Below are 13,937 nucleotides of genomic sequence, written 5' to 3'. Positions count from 1 at the left end.
GGCTAGATCGATGTGACTTGGAATCGGGGTCCTGACAGCGTTGGCATCAGAGCCGGACTGCCTGTAGGTTCGTTGAGCCAAACTGGTCGATGTCGAGTCTAGAAATGCTTTAGTTATATGTAGGGGAATTGATTGTGGGAGGGAACGTAAGGCTCTTTTACTCCTTTACCTTATGCCCTCTAATCTGAGTCATTCTCTTCTCATTCAACATGGGTTAAGGACTAGGCTCTCTTCTTCTATCAGGTTCACGTGTTACTAATCCGTAGTAGCTTATAGGATTGTTGTTACAAGCCTCAGTACAGTTTCTACTACTTTTAGTATGTTGCCAGTTGAATCAGAACCTTGATATGATGTTGTTGAATGGTATTGCAACTGTTGTGGATGTCTCAAATCTTTTTCTGAGCATTTACAGTTGTTATGTTGTCCAATTTTCCCTAGAAATTCTAATGTCTTTGCATTGTGGTTGTTCTTTCAGATGTCCACTCGTGCTCAAAACCAAGTGGTTCGCCTGACCCAGTGCCTCGATGTGCCCGGTCATACTGCTATGTTAGTCTGGGTAATGATCGAGACGGGTTACCGTTGGTATCCCGAATACACTGTCGAAGAGCAATTCCGAGACTTTAATCAAAGCCAATATTTCTACACCATCAGGATATTTCCTTCTTATCCTGGATCTACCGAGCCCCTCCACTGTTCCTATGGACTCGGGGTTACTGTTGAGATGGCTGTGCAGGATGCTGCCTATTCCATGATGACCATCATGCGAGTCCGGGCTGGCCTACTTCGGAACACCGACTTCCATTATATGCCAGCTTCACTTCCGGGAGCGCAAGGGTATCTCCAGGCTATCTATGCTGACTCCACTCAAGAGGACTCACTAACGCGTACCACTGCCGAGATGCTCGAGGATAAGGACCGAGAGAATCGGGCCTTGAGACTAGAGCTTTTCAACACCTGTGCTGATCATTGGGCCACTTTGACTCAGTTTGCACCTGTGGTGCAAGCTGGATGTATGGATACAAGGGATCTGTATCCTGTGAGATCTGCTCTGCCAGACATGGTGGATTGGCGTGATGTGGGAGGCATCACCCCACCCCGTGGTCCCCACAGGCCACCGTTTGTTGGTCCAAGACCTCATCCTAGCCCCTTTGGTCCACAAGCTCATCAGGACCGTCTGTTCCCAGATGATCACGTTGAACTTCCAGGCTATGGAGGTGACTTCTATGAGGACTACTACGGAGCTGTCTGAGTTAGTAGTAGTATCACTAGTATTGTAATAGTTGTATCTCCACTGTCCTGCGTGACTTGTGGAATATGACTTTGTGTGTAATCAATTCCGGAGGTGTAGACAAATAATGTATAGGAGCTTGGAATGCCTCCAATGAGATGTAACGTCTTTCATCATAGTTGTACTGTAGCCTGGGCTTGTACTAAACTATGTATGGTATGTATGACCGTTGGTATATATATGGCAGTTCTATATTACCATGACATACAGATGAACATCTCTGCATTCCGTGTTATCCATTACATTCTGCACTTCCTTGCTAAGTTTGTGCCATCCTTATCTAAACCGTTGTCTTGTTTTCTCCTAGGATGGTCAGCACCCGCAGCAACCCTGCTGCCCCGGAGCAGGGGGAAGCCAGTGCAGTTAGGGGTGAAAATCTGCCTCACCCGCCTTCTCTGGCTGAAGTGATGCTGGAGGCGGAAAGAAACAAGCGTGAGACTAACCGCTTGCTGGAGAGGATTGAGCAGAACACTGCACGCCATCAGCGAAATGACTTGGTGTCAATCAATGACTTTATCAAGCTGTACCCACCAAAGTTCAACCATTCCGTCGAGCCCCTCGACGTGGATGACTGGCTTCGCACCATCACCCACAAGCTACGTTGTGCCAACGTAGCCGAAGCTGATAAGGTTACTTATGTCGCCTATCACCTCGAAGGCCCTGCTAGCCTTTGGTGGGAAAATTTTGAAGCTATGCGCCTAGTCGGCCAAATCACTACTTGGGTTGAATTCAGTGAGGCTTTCCGTGAGCATCACACTCCGGAAGGTCTCATAGATCGCAAGAGGGAAGAGTTCTGCAATTTCACCCAAGGAAGGCTGACTGTGGATGCATATAGTCATGAATTTGGGAATCTGGCACGATATGCTCCTGAAGAGGTATCCACCAACGCTAAGAAGCAGGCAAGGTTCCGCAAGGGACTTAGCCCTGAGCTTCACCGCGATCTTCGTCTGCACGAGTGCACCTCCTTTCAGAAGTTGGTCAATAAAGCCATCAGTGCTGAGACAGGCCAGTCTGATTATGACGCTTCACGCAAGCACTCTCGTGATTTTGGCTCTTCATCCGGCTCTGGATCTCAGAAGCGCCGGGTGTGGATTCCAAGCACGGCACTACCACCCAGGTTCATTCCGAGGCCATTCCTTGAGGCGCCTCGTCCCAACCAGCAGTTTGCACCATCGAAGCCCTATGGTGGCCCCGCTGCTAATGCTGCTCCACGCCCCAATGTTGTGACATGTTTCAAGTGTGGAGAGCCGGGTCATTATAGCTGAGAGTGTCCTCAGAACAACAACCCCAATCAGTCTGGAAAGTCCGTTGGTCATGGTAAGCCAGCGGGAAAGACAATCTACACCAAGCCGGTCACCACTGCACGTGGCCATGTCAACTATGTTTCAGCCGAGGAGGCTCATGAGGATCCTAACGTGGTCCTTGGTACGCTCCTTGTTAATTGACATCCGGCATCTGTTCTTTTCGATACTGGAGCATCCCATTCATTCATATCCGAGAACTATGCTTGATTGCATAACACGACATTCTGTGACATGCCCACTACCATGGAAATTCAAACCCCTGGCTCTAGATGGCAAACTTCTAGAGTAAGCCATAGGAACGAAATTCTTGTCGATAGACTTGTCTTCCTTGCATCCTTAATAGCTCTCAAGTCCTCGGACATAAACATCATCTTGGGTATGGACTGGATGTCAGCTCATTATGCTAAGATTGATTGTGCCACTAGAACCGTTCAACTTACTCACCCATTGGGCAAGACAGTCAATGTCTTAACTCGAGTGGCCAAGCGCCAGCTTTACTCCCTAAATGCCAACCCCCTTCCATACCTTGAGGATGTTCCGGTAGTCCGAGACTTTCCGGATGTCTTTCCAGAAGAACTTCCAGGTGTTCCACCTGATAGGGATGTCGAGTTTCTGATAGACCTTGTTCCAGGAACCGTTCCAATTTCTAGAAGACCCTATAAGATGGCACCCTTAGAACTAGCCGAGCTTAAGAACCAACTCGATGAGTCCTTGAAAAAGGGTTTCATCCGTCCTAGTTCCTCTCCTTGGGCTTGCCCCGTCCTCTTCGGCAAGAAGAAGGATGGAACGGATCGAATGGTTGTAGATTACCGACCTGTCAACTTGGTCACCATCAAGAACAAGTATCCGCTTCCCAGGATCAACGATCTGTACGATCAGCTCGCTAGATCCTCAGTATTTTCCAAGATGGATTTTAGGTTGGGCTACCATCAAATCAATATCAGAAACGGGGACATTCCCAAAACGGCCTTTGTTACTCGTTATGGCCAATACGAGTACACCGTTATGTCCTTCGGTCTAACCAATGCCCCAGCCACCTTCTCTCGGTTAATGAACTCGGTCTTCATGGAGTATTTGGATAAATTCATCGTAGTATACCTCGATGACATACTCATCTACTCCAAGAATGAAGAGGAACATGTCGAACATCTAAGGCTGGTATTGACGAAACTTCGAGAGCATCGCCTTTATGCCAAATTCTCCAAGTGTGAATTTTGGTTGCCAGAAGTGACCTATCTAGGCCGTGTAATCTCTGGTAAAGGTATTGCTATCAATCCCGAGCGAGTTCAATCCGTCCTTGATTGGACTCCACCTGAGACGGTCTAGCAAGTTCGGAGCTTCCTTGTCTTAGCAAGCTATTACTGCCGCTTCATTGAGAATTTCTCCAAGGTTGCTAAACCTCTAACTGAACTCCTCAAGAAAGATAAAAAGTTCGAGTGGAACCCACAGTGCGAGTTCAGCTTTCAGGAACTGAAAAGATGCCTGACATTTGCTCCTGTACTGGTACCACCAGATTTCTCCAAGGACTTTATTATCTATTGCGACGCCTCGCGACAAGGACTAGGTTGCATACTTGTCATGGTATTCTCATGGGGGGTGTAAGACGACATGTGCCACAAGGTGGCTTCGTGTGAGGGCAAGACTGCTGCCGGAATATCCAGGGACGGGTATGCGAGTATCACGCGCTAGTTTACCCAGGTTCGGGGCTCTCCGGAGAGATAACACCCCTACTCCTGCATGTCTGAGTATATGTGGTATATCTGGTACAGAGTGCTCCTGGAGCTGTATCTGAAAGCAGTGCCACAGGCATCTGGTTTCATATATGCGTGTATGTGGCATGCTCTAGTGGCCGGCCATGCTCATGGCTTATGGCCATGAGCATGTGTATGCTCATGCGTGTGTGTGGATGGCTTGCTAGCTAGCTCTCTTGCTAGCTAGCTTGCTTGTGTGTGTGTGTGAGTCCATCCCCTGATGGATGGATGTGTGCCTATATATATATAGGAGTTGGCATGGGTGGTAGTGGCTTTGGTTGTAAGCTACCTTGGGTAGCTTACAAGCCAAGCTATGTAGGCATGGCTAGTGGCATGGTGCATGTCATGCTTGTCCCCTGGGGTACTTTATAAATCAGTACCCAGGGGACACGGTACACTGTAGATGACGTTGCGGTATGGTCGTCCCGTCGGTGTCTCGTCAGGCTGCAGTTGACTTTGGGCAGTCGGCCTGGCGGAGGAGTCGGCAGCCAGCAGTCGAACTGGTGGAGGAGTCGGCAGCCAGCAGTCGGCAGCCAGCAGTCGGCCTGGTGGAGTAGTCGGCAGCCAGCAGTCGTCCTGGTGAAGGAGTCGGCAGCCAGCAGTCGGCCTGGTGGAGGAGTCGGCAGCCAGCAGTTGGCCTGGTGGAGCAGTTGGCAGCTAGCAGTCGGTGTGGTGGAGCAGTCAGCAGCCAGTAGTCGGCAGCCAGCAGTCGGCAACCAGCAGTCGGCAGCTAGCAGTCGGCCTGGTGGAGCAGTCAGCAGCCAGTAGTCGGCAGCCAGCAGTCGGCCTAGTGGAGCAGCCAGCAGTCAGCCGTCGGCTAGGTAGTTGGACTGAGGGGCTTTGCTAGCCCCGATGTCTTGATTTCTTGTCTCGCCGTCTTCGGGGTATCCGTGTCCAATTACTCCGACAGTAGCCCCCAAGCCTCCGGGCAACTTGGCAAAGTTGGGCGGAGGTTTTTTGGCAAGTGTTCATGGAAATGATCATGAAAAAGACAAAGTTAGTCCACGCAGATATATCAAATGTTTGCTTTAAACATTGCAAGTTTTATGCGAAGGGTGCTGACTCGGTTTCGTCCGAGCCCCCTTAATCTTTTTTGTGTTCCCTCCGCTTTTTGGCTTGTGCTCTTGCTTGCCGGACAGCCGCTCTGCGGTCTGTGGCTGAGAGTGGACCACGAAGCGGAGTGTACAGTACTCAGAGTCTGGGAGCAGATTCAACCGAGTAGATACTGGTAAGGGAAACGACAGGGTCGCCCGAAGCATTTTTCTTCCTGGACGTTTTTGGCGTGGGTGGCCTCCAGCATTCACTCTTGCTAGTCGGACAGCCGCTCTGCGATCTGTGACTAAGAGTGGGCCTTTGGTACCACGCGCGGTACTAAGCCGTCTGCGGGAACTAACGTCTCAGGCCAAGCGGCCAGCCCCCGAGCCAACTCTGGCTGGCGCCGGGGCGAACAGTGATGCAACTGTAATAAAATGCGGAGACAGCCCCCGAGCATCGCTCGGGGTTATCTGTGATTGCGTGGTGCAAACATATGCGGGTGAGGAGCTCACTGATTTTCATGTAGCCGAGGCGGAGTTTGCCGAAGACAGCCGGCGTGGCTCAACGCTTGCTAAGCGCGCTGGCGCACCCGCTGGGTGCTGCAGCCTTCGAGCCTCCGGGTGCTCGAAGGGGTCCCGGCCGGTCAGGCTCGACCGGCCAGGCGGCGAGACATCTTGCAACGCCCTTTTTCTTCTTCTTTCTTTTTCTCTGCTGGCTGTTGATAGCCGGACAAAACTCTTCTCTTGTCTGCAATCTTCCGTGGGGGCGCGTCAGTGCACCCACTGGGTGTAGCCCCCGAGATTCGGGTCGACTGCTGAGCTATCGGGCCGGATCTCTCGGCAACTACTTTTTCTTCTTATTCGCGGGGGCGCGTCAGCGCACCCGCTGGGTGTAGCCCCCGAGATCTGGGCCGACTGCTGGGCACTCGGGCCGGATCTCCCGGTGACTACTTTGTCTTCTTCTTTTTCTTCTTCAGACGGCTGGGCGGGCGGACCCTGACACAGCAGTCGGGCTCTTTGCAGCCGGCCAGGTAGCCAACGGTCGGACGCACATTTCTTTTCTCTCTCTTTGTTTTTGAGCAGCCGGCTACGCGAGCGGCCCAACCCACTTTTTCCAGCCGGCCCCTAGGCAATCGGCCTCTTCTTTTTCTTTTTGTCCGGCTCCACGCGGCGAGCCGGACCCTCCACTTTTTTTTCTGTCCGACTCCACACGGGGAGTCGGACCCTTCTTTCCTCTGCCGGCTTGGGCAGCCGGCCTGGGCACACTTCTCCTTTTTTTTCAAAGCCGGGTAGCGGGTGCGAGGACTCGGCCTGTCCGGGAGGCAGGAGCCGGGCGTCCGGCAAACGGGCGCGACTTGGCCATCCGGGTGGCGGGAGCCGGCCACTTTCTTTCTCTTCTTTCTGTATGACTCCATGCAGACAGCCGAACCTCTTCTTCTTCTTTTTCAGCCGGCCTCTGCTTCTTTTCTTCAAGCGCCGGCCACAGCAGGCGGCTGCTGCGGGATCTAGCGGGGGCGCGCATGGCACAGCCGGACACGGCGCTGGACCCGGGAGCCGGCAGCGGAGGCGCGCGACCCGGCCGGCTAGAGGCACGGCAGGGGAGCCGGCACGGCGCGCGGAGGCACAGGCGGCCTCCGGCGGAGTCGGACGCGGACGCGCGTGGCCAAGCCGGCGCATGGAGGCGGCGGGGAGCCACATCCGGCGTAGCGGGCGACGCGGCAGCGTGGTCGGAGTGGGAGAAGGGCGGCTGACGCACGCGGGTGGCGCGCGGGCACAGGCAGGAGCCGGCCTGGGCCAGCGGCCAGGCGGCCAGGCGGCAAGGTAGGGAGGACCTGGCACTGGGGGAACCGGCCTGGCGGGGAGGACCCGGCAGGAGCGGGGCACGCGGCCGTAGGGCAGGGGACGCGGCGTCGAGGACCCGGCGCGGCGACAAGGAGCCGACCCTAAGCCGGCGTACGGAGAAGCCGGCGAGCGGGCGCAGAGGCGAGCACCGCACGTGCTCGATGCGAAGGCGGCCAGGCACGGCCGGGCATCTGCGGGCGCGGGGAGGCGGCCAGGCGCGAGCGCTGGTGGAGCCGCGTGGAGGCGAGCAGCGTGCGGGGGCGAGGAAGACGCGACCAGGCGGAGGCGACGCAACGAGGCAGGGGCAGAGGAAGCGGCCTGCGGCAACGCTATATGGAGCAGAGGTGGAGCTAGCATCTGTCCATTATCTGATGAATATACAGATAATATCCAACTTTCCTCTGGCAAGTATACGAAGAGTATCCGACTATAGTCTCATTAGCCTACGGGTAGTGTTTGACCACGGTTTGACTTGTATCTAGCTAGCTTCTGTAGACGAAATACGGAGGAGTGAAAGCGTGTTTCGGCCAGAGCAAGGCGTAGCGCGGAGAGGAGCAGACGCGAGCGACGCGTGGATGGATGCGGCCGACCGAAGCGAGGCGCACGCGCGGCGCGCGCGCGGACAGCCGGCCGGCGTTGTGGTAGTGGTGAAGAAGGCGATGCCGACGACGAGGTCGCGCCACCCCTCGCGGCCACTCCGGGGGCAGGTCAACATCGAGCCCCCGAGCGCTACTGGAGAGACGGCGCGATGCCGCAGCGGAGCTGATGAAGAAAAAAGGGTCCTGCCCGGACTGCGAAACCAGCAGCAGCGCGGTAGCATAGTACCGCCCCACGGTAGGCGCCAAATGTCGTGGTATTCTCACGGGGGGTGCAAGATGACATATGCCACAAGGTGGCTTCGTGTGAGGGCAAGACTGCTGCTAGAATATCCAGGGACGGGTATGCGAGTATCACGCGCTAGTTTACCCAGGTTCGGGGGTCTCCGAAGAGATAACACCCCTACTCCTGCATGTTTGAGTATATGTGGTATATCTGGTACAGAGTGCTCCTGGAGCTGTATCTGAAAGCAGTGCCACAGGCATCTGGTTTCATATATGCGTGTATGTGGCATGCTCTAGTGGCCGGCCATGCTCATGGCTCATGGCCATGAGCATGTGTATGCTCATGCGTGTGTGTGGATGGCTTGCTAGCTAGCTCTCTTGCTAGCTAGCTTGCTTTTGTGTGTGCATGAGTCCATCCCCTGATGGATGGATGTGTGCCTATATATATAGGAGTTGGCATGGGTGGTAGTGGCTTTGGTTGTAAGCTACCTTGGGTAGCTTGCAAGCCAAGCTATGTAGGCATGGCTAGTGGCATGGTGCATGTCATGCTTGTCCCCTGGGGTACTTTATAAATCAGTACCCAGGGGACACGGTACACTGTAGATGACGCTGCGGTATGGTCGTCCCGTCGGTGTCTCGTCAGGATGTAGTTGACTTTGGGCAGTCGGCGTAGCGGAGGAGTCGGCAGCCAGCAGTCGGCCTGGTGGAGGAGTCGGCAGCCAGCAGTCGGCCTGGTGGAGTAGTCGGCAGCCAGCAGTCGTCCTGGTGAAGGAGTCGGCACCCAGCAGTCGGCCTGGTGGAGCAGTCGGCAGCCAGCAGTCGGCCTGGTGGAGCAGTCAGCAGCTAGCAGTCGGCCTGGTGGAGCAGTCAGCAGCCAGTAGTCGGCAGCCAGCAGTCGGCAGCTAGTAGTCGGCCTGCTGGAGCAGTCAGCAGCCAGTAGTCGGTAGCCAGCAGTCGGCCTGGTGGAGCAGTTAGCAGCCAGCAGTCAGCCACCGGCCAGGTAGTTGGACTGAGGGGCTTTGCTAGCCCCGATGTCTTGAATTCTTGTGTCGCCGTCTTCGGGGTATCCGTGTCCAATTACTCCGACAATACTCATGCAAGATCGTCAGGTAATTGCCTATGCTTCACGGCAGTTACACCCACATGAGGAAAATTATCCCACACATGATCTAGAGCTTGCAGCTATAGTCCATGCACTCAAAACTTGGCGACATTACCTCCTCGGTAATCGTTGCGAGATCTTCACCGATCACCAAAGTTTGAAATATATCTTTACCCAATCGGATTTGAATCTCAGGCAAAGACGTTGGGTCAAGTTGATCTCGGATTACGACTTAGGAATAACTTACACCCCGGGCAAAGCCAATGTCATGGCTGATGCACTAAGTCGTAAGTCCTATTGTAACAACCTGATGTTACAACAAAGTCAACCACTTCTCCATGAGGAATTTCGTAAGCTTAATCTTCACATTGTTCCTCGAGGATTTCTATCCACCCTGGCGGCGAAGCCTAACCTTACGGATCAAATCATAGCTGCCCAGAAGCGTGATAAGGGCATATTCCGGATTAAGGAAAACATTGTTAGCGGAGTTGCTAAATGTTTTTCCATGGATGAGCGAGGTGTTGTCTTCTTAGAGAACCGCTTGTGGTTCCCAAGAAACAACATCTACGTCAGTTGATTCTCAAGGAAGCTCATGACTCCCCTCTCACCATTCATCCCGGTAGTACCAAGATGTATCAAGACCTACGCCAGAGGTTTTGGTGGACTAGGATGAAGAGAGAAATTGCTCAATACATTGCTAGCTGCGACGTTTGTCGTCGTGTTAAAGCAGAGCATCAACGGCCTGCTGGCACCCTTCAACCTTTGGCTATTCCTGAGTGGAAATGGGATAAAATCAGTATGGATTTCATTACTGGGTTCCCCAGGACCAAAAGAGGGAATAATGCCATCTTCGTCGTGATCGATCGTCTTTCCAAAGTAGCCCACTTTCTACCTGTTCATGAGAGTATCACCGCTAGCCAGCTAGCTGACTTATACATCTCCCGAATAGTGTCCCTTCATGGTGTTCCATTGGAAATTAACTCAGACCGTGGGGGTCTCTTCACCTCTTGATTTTGGGAAAGTTTCCAAAATGCTATGGGAACTCGTCTCTCTTTTAGCACCGCCTTCCATCCTCAATCAAGTGGTCAAGTAGACCGAGTCAATCAAATTCTGGAAGATATGCTCCGAGCTTCTGTCATCTCGTTCGGAATGGGTTGGGAGAAATGCCTTCCATTCGCGGAGTTTGCTTATAACAATAGTTATCAAGCTAGCTTGGGCAAAGCTCCTTTCGAAGTTCTCTATGGACGAAAATGTCGAACGCCTCTTAACTGGTCAGAAACCGGGGAAAGACAACTTTTTGGCCCGGATATGATTCAGGAAGCAGAAGAACAGGTTCGCGTTTTTTGTGAGAAATTGAAAACAGCCCAATCTCGTCAAAAGAGCCAATATAATCGTAAACATAAGCTCATGACTTATGAAGTCGGCGAGAAGGCTTACCTTCAGGTTACTCCGTTAAAGGGAACCCATCGTTTCGGTATCAAAGGCAAATTGGCTCCTCGTTACATTGGACCCTTTCGCATTCTTGCCAAACGAGGAGAAGTTGCCTACCAATTGGAACTACCTTCGCATCTTTCTAGAGTTCACGATGTCTTCCACGTTTCACAATTCAGGCGTTGCTTCACGGATCCTATCCGTGGAGTGGACCACGAAACGCTTGATCTACAAGATAACCTCTCATATCGGGAATATCCCGTTCGTATCCTTGATCAAGCCGAGCATACCACTCGACGCCATAATATCACGTTTCTCAAGGTTCAATGGTCACACCATTCCGAGAAAGAAGCCACTTGGGAAAGGGAGGATCATCTTCGACTCGAGTACCCCACCTTCTTCCCGGAGGATCCTAAATCTCGGGACGAGATTCTTTTGAGTGGGGGTGAGTTGTCACATCCATGTGTTAGTCATGCATTAGTATTGGTTGAACATGTGCATCATGTTTAAATTCCCAGAAAACTGAAATGGGGATGACAGAACCCCCAGCACCCTGATACGTCTCCAACATATCTATAATTTTTGATTGCTCCATGCTACTTTATCTACTGTCTTGGACTATATTGGGCTTTATTTTCCACTTTTATATTATTTTTGGGACTAACCTATTAACCGGAGGCCCAGCCCAGAATTGCTGTTTTTTTGCCTATTTTAGTATTTCGAGGAAACAGAATATCAAACGGAGTCCAAACGGAATGAAACCTATGGGAACGTGATCTTCTCACCGAACGTGATCCAGGAGACTTGGACCCTACTCCAAGAAGTTTCCGGGGAGGTCACGAGGGTGGAGGGCGCCCCCTCTGGGCGCGCCCCCCTGCCTTGTGGGCCCCTCGGAGCTCCACCGACGTGCTCCTTCCTCCTATATATACCTACGTACCCCCATTAGACCAAAGACGGAGCCAAAAACCTAATTCCACTGCCGCAACTTCCTGTATCCACGAGATCCCATCTTGCGGCCTGTTCCGGAGCTCCGTCGGAGAGGGCATCCATCACGGAGGGCTTCTACATCAACACCATAGCCCTTCCGATGAAGTGTGAGTAGTTTACTTCAGACCTTCGGGTCCATAGCTAGTAGCTAGTTGGCTTCTTCTCTCTTTTTGGATCTCAATACAATGTTCTCCCCCTCTCTCGTGGAGATCTATTCGATGTAATCTTCTTTTTGCGGTGTGTTTGTTGAGACCGATGAATTGTGGGTTTATGATCCAACTTATCTATGAATAATATTTGAATCTTCTCTGAATTCTTTTATGTATGATTGAGTTATCTTTGCAAGTCTCTTCGAATTATCCGTTTGGTTTGGCCAACTAGATTGGTAGTTCTTGCAATGGGAGAAGTGCTTAGCTTTGGGTTCAATCTTGCGGTGTCCTTACTCAGTGACAGAAAGAGTTGCAAGGCACGTATTGTATTGTTGCCATCGAGGATAACAAGATGGGGTATTTATCATATTGCATGAATTTATTCCTCTACATCATGTCATCTTGCTTAAGGCGTTACTCTGTTTTTAACTTAATACTCTAGATGCATGCTGGATAGCGGTCGATGAGTGGAGTAATAGTAGTAGATGCAGGCAGGAGTCGGTCTACTTGTCACGGACGTGATGCCTATATACATGATCATACCTAGATAACCTCATAACTATGCTCAATTCTATCAATTGCTCAACAGTAATTTGTTCACCCACCGTAGAATATCTATGCTCTTGAGAGAAGCCACTAGTGAAACCTATGGCCCCCGGGTCTATTCTCATCATATCAATCTCCATTACTTTATTTTACTTGTTTTGCTTTTACTTTTCACTTTGCATCTTTATACCAAAAATACCAAAAATATTATCTCTATCAGATCTCACTCTCGTAAGTGACCGTGAAGGGATTGACAACCCCTAAGCGTTGGTTGTGAGTTGCTACCGTTTTGTGCAGGTACGAGGGACTTGCGCGTGACCTCCTACTAGATTGATACCTTGGTTCTCAAAAACTGAGGGAAATACTTACGCTACTGTGCTGCATCACCCCCTCCTCTTCGGGGAAAACCAATGCTAGCTCGAGACGTAGCAAGAAGGATTTCTGGCGCCGTTGCCGGGGAGACCTACGCCAAGTCAAGTCAAGATTTACTCTCCCGTCAACGAGTCATTTCTGGCGCCGTTGCCGGGGAAGCCTACGCAAAAGTCAACATACCAAGTACCCATCACAATCTCTATCTCTCGCATTACATTATTTGCCATTTGCCTCTCGTTTTCCTCTCCCCCCACTTCACCCTTGCCGTTTTATTCGCCCTCTCTTTCCCTTTGCCGTTTGTTTGCTAGTGTGTTAGTTTGCTTACCTGTCGCTATGTCGAATTCCTTATCCGCTCCTATGTCTCCTGAGTTTGAAGTTCTTCACTTCAAGCAATGGCAAGGAGAAAACTTAAAAGATGCTTGGTATAGGATGATGGAATCTTATCGTAAGTGCACCCTAGAGGTGAACTTTAGAATTATTCTTCGCAATTTTTATGTTGGGTTAAACATGACGCATAGACAACTCTTGGATTGCATGGCCAAGGGAAATTTCATTAATATTGATCCCGGTATTGCGCATGAGATTATAGAGGGAATAGGGGGAACACCACCCCAAAAGGGAGGATCTCATCCTACCCAGGAAGAAACCCAAGTGTTTGAGAAGATTTGCGAAGTAACAAAGATTTTACAAAAGTCTCTTGAGCCTCTTAAAAATATTAGCGGAAATCTTAACCGTATGAATATGTTGATTACTCTTTGCAAGAAACGGTTGGATTCTTTAGATCTAAAAAATTTCGAGTATGAAGGGAAGAGGGAAGAACCCCCTGGATTCGAGCATGACTCAGCTAAAAAGTTGAAAATTAAAGATGGCAATACCTATATCTATCCTTGCTTTTATGCCTAGCTAGGGGCGTTAAACGATAGCGCTTGTTGGGAGGCAACCCAATTTTATTTTGTGTTTTTTGTTTTCGGTTATGTTTAGGAATAAATAATCCATCTAGATTCTGTTTAGATGTGGTTTTATCTTTTAATTAGTGTTTGTGCCAAGTTAAACCTATTAGATCTTCTTGGAAGATAGTTATTTGATCTTGCTGTAATTTCCAGAATCTTTGCGCTCAGTGCCCGAATTGTCAAAAATCACCAGAACGTGATAAAATAGTGATTCCAATTGCTGCTGATCAATAAACAAATTTCCCAGGTCGTCTAATTTTGGTAGAATTTTTTGGGTTCCAGAAGTTTGCGTTAGTAACAGATTACTACAGACTGTTTTGTTTTCGACAGATTCTGTTTTGCGTGTGTTGTTTGCTTATT

Source organism: Triticum aestivum, chromosome 4A (genome assembly GCF_018294505.1).
Source record: "Triticum aestivum cultivar Chinese Spring chromosome 4A, IWGSC CS RefSeq v2.1, whole genome shotgun sequence".
Classification (NCBI taxonomy): Eukaryota; Viridiplantae; Streptophyta; class Magnoliopsida; order Poales; family Poaceae; genus Triticum; species Triticum aestivum.
The sequence above is the reverse complement of the archived record's forward strand: the minus strand, read 5'-3'. Positions refer to the sequence as shown.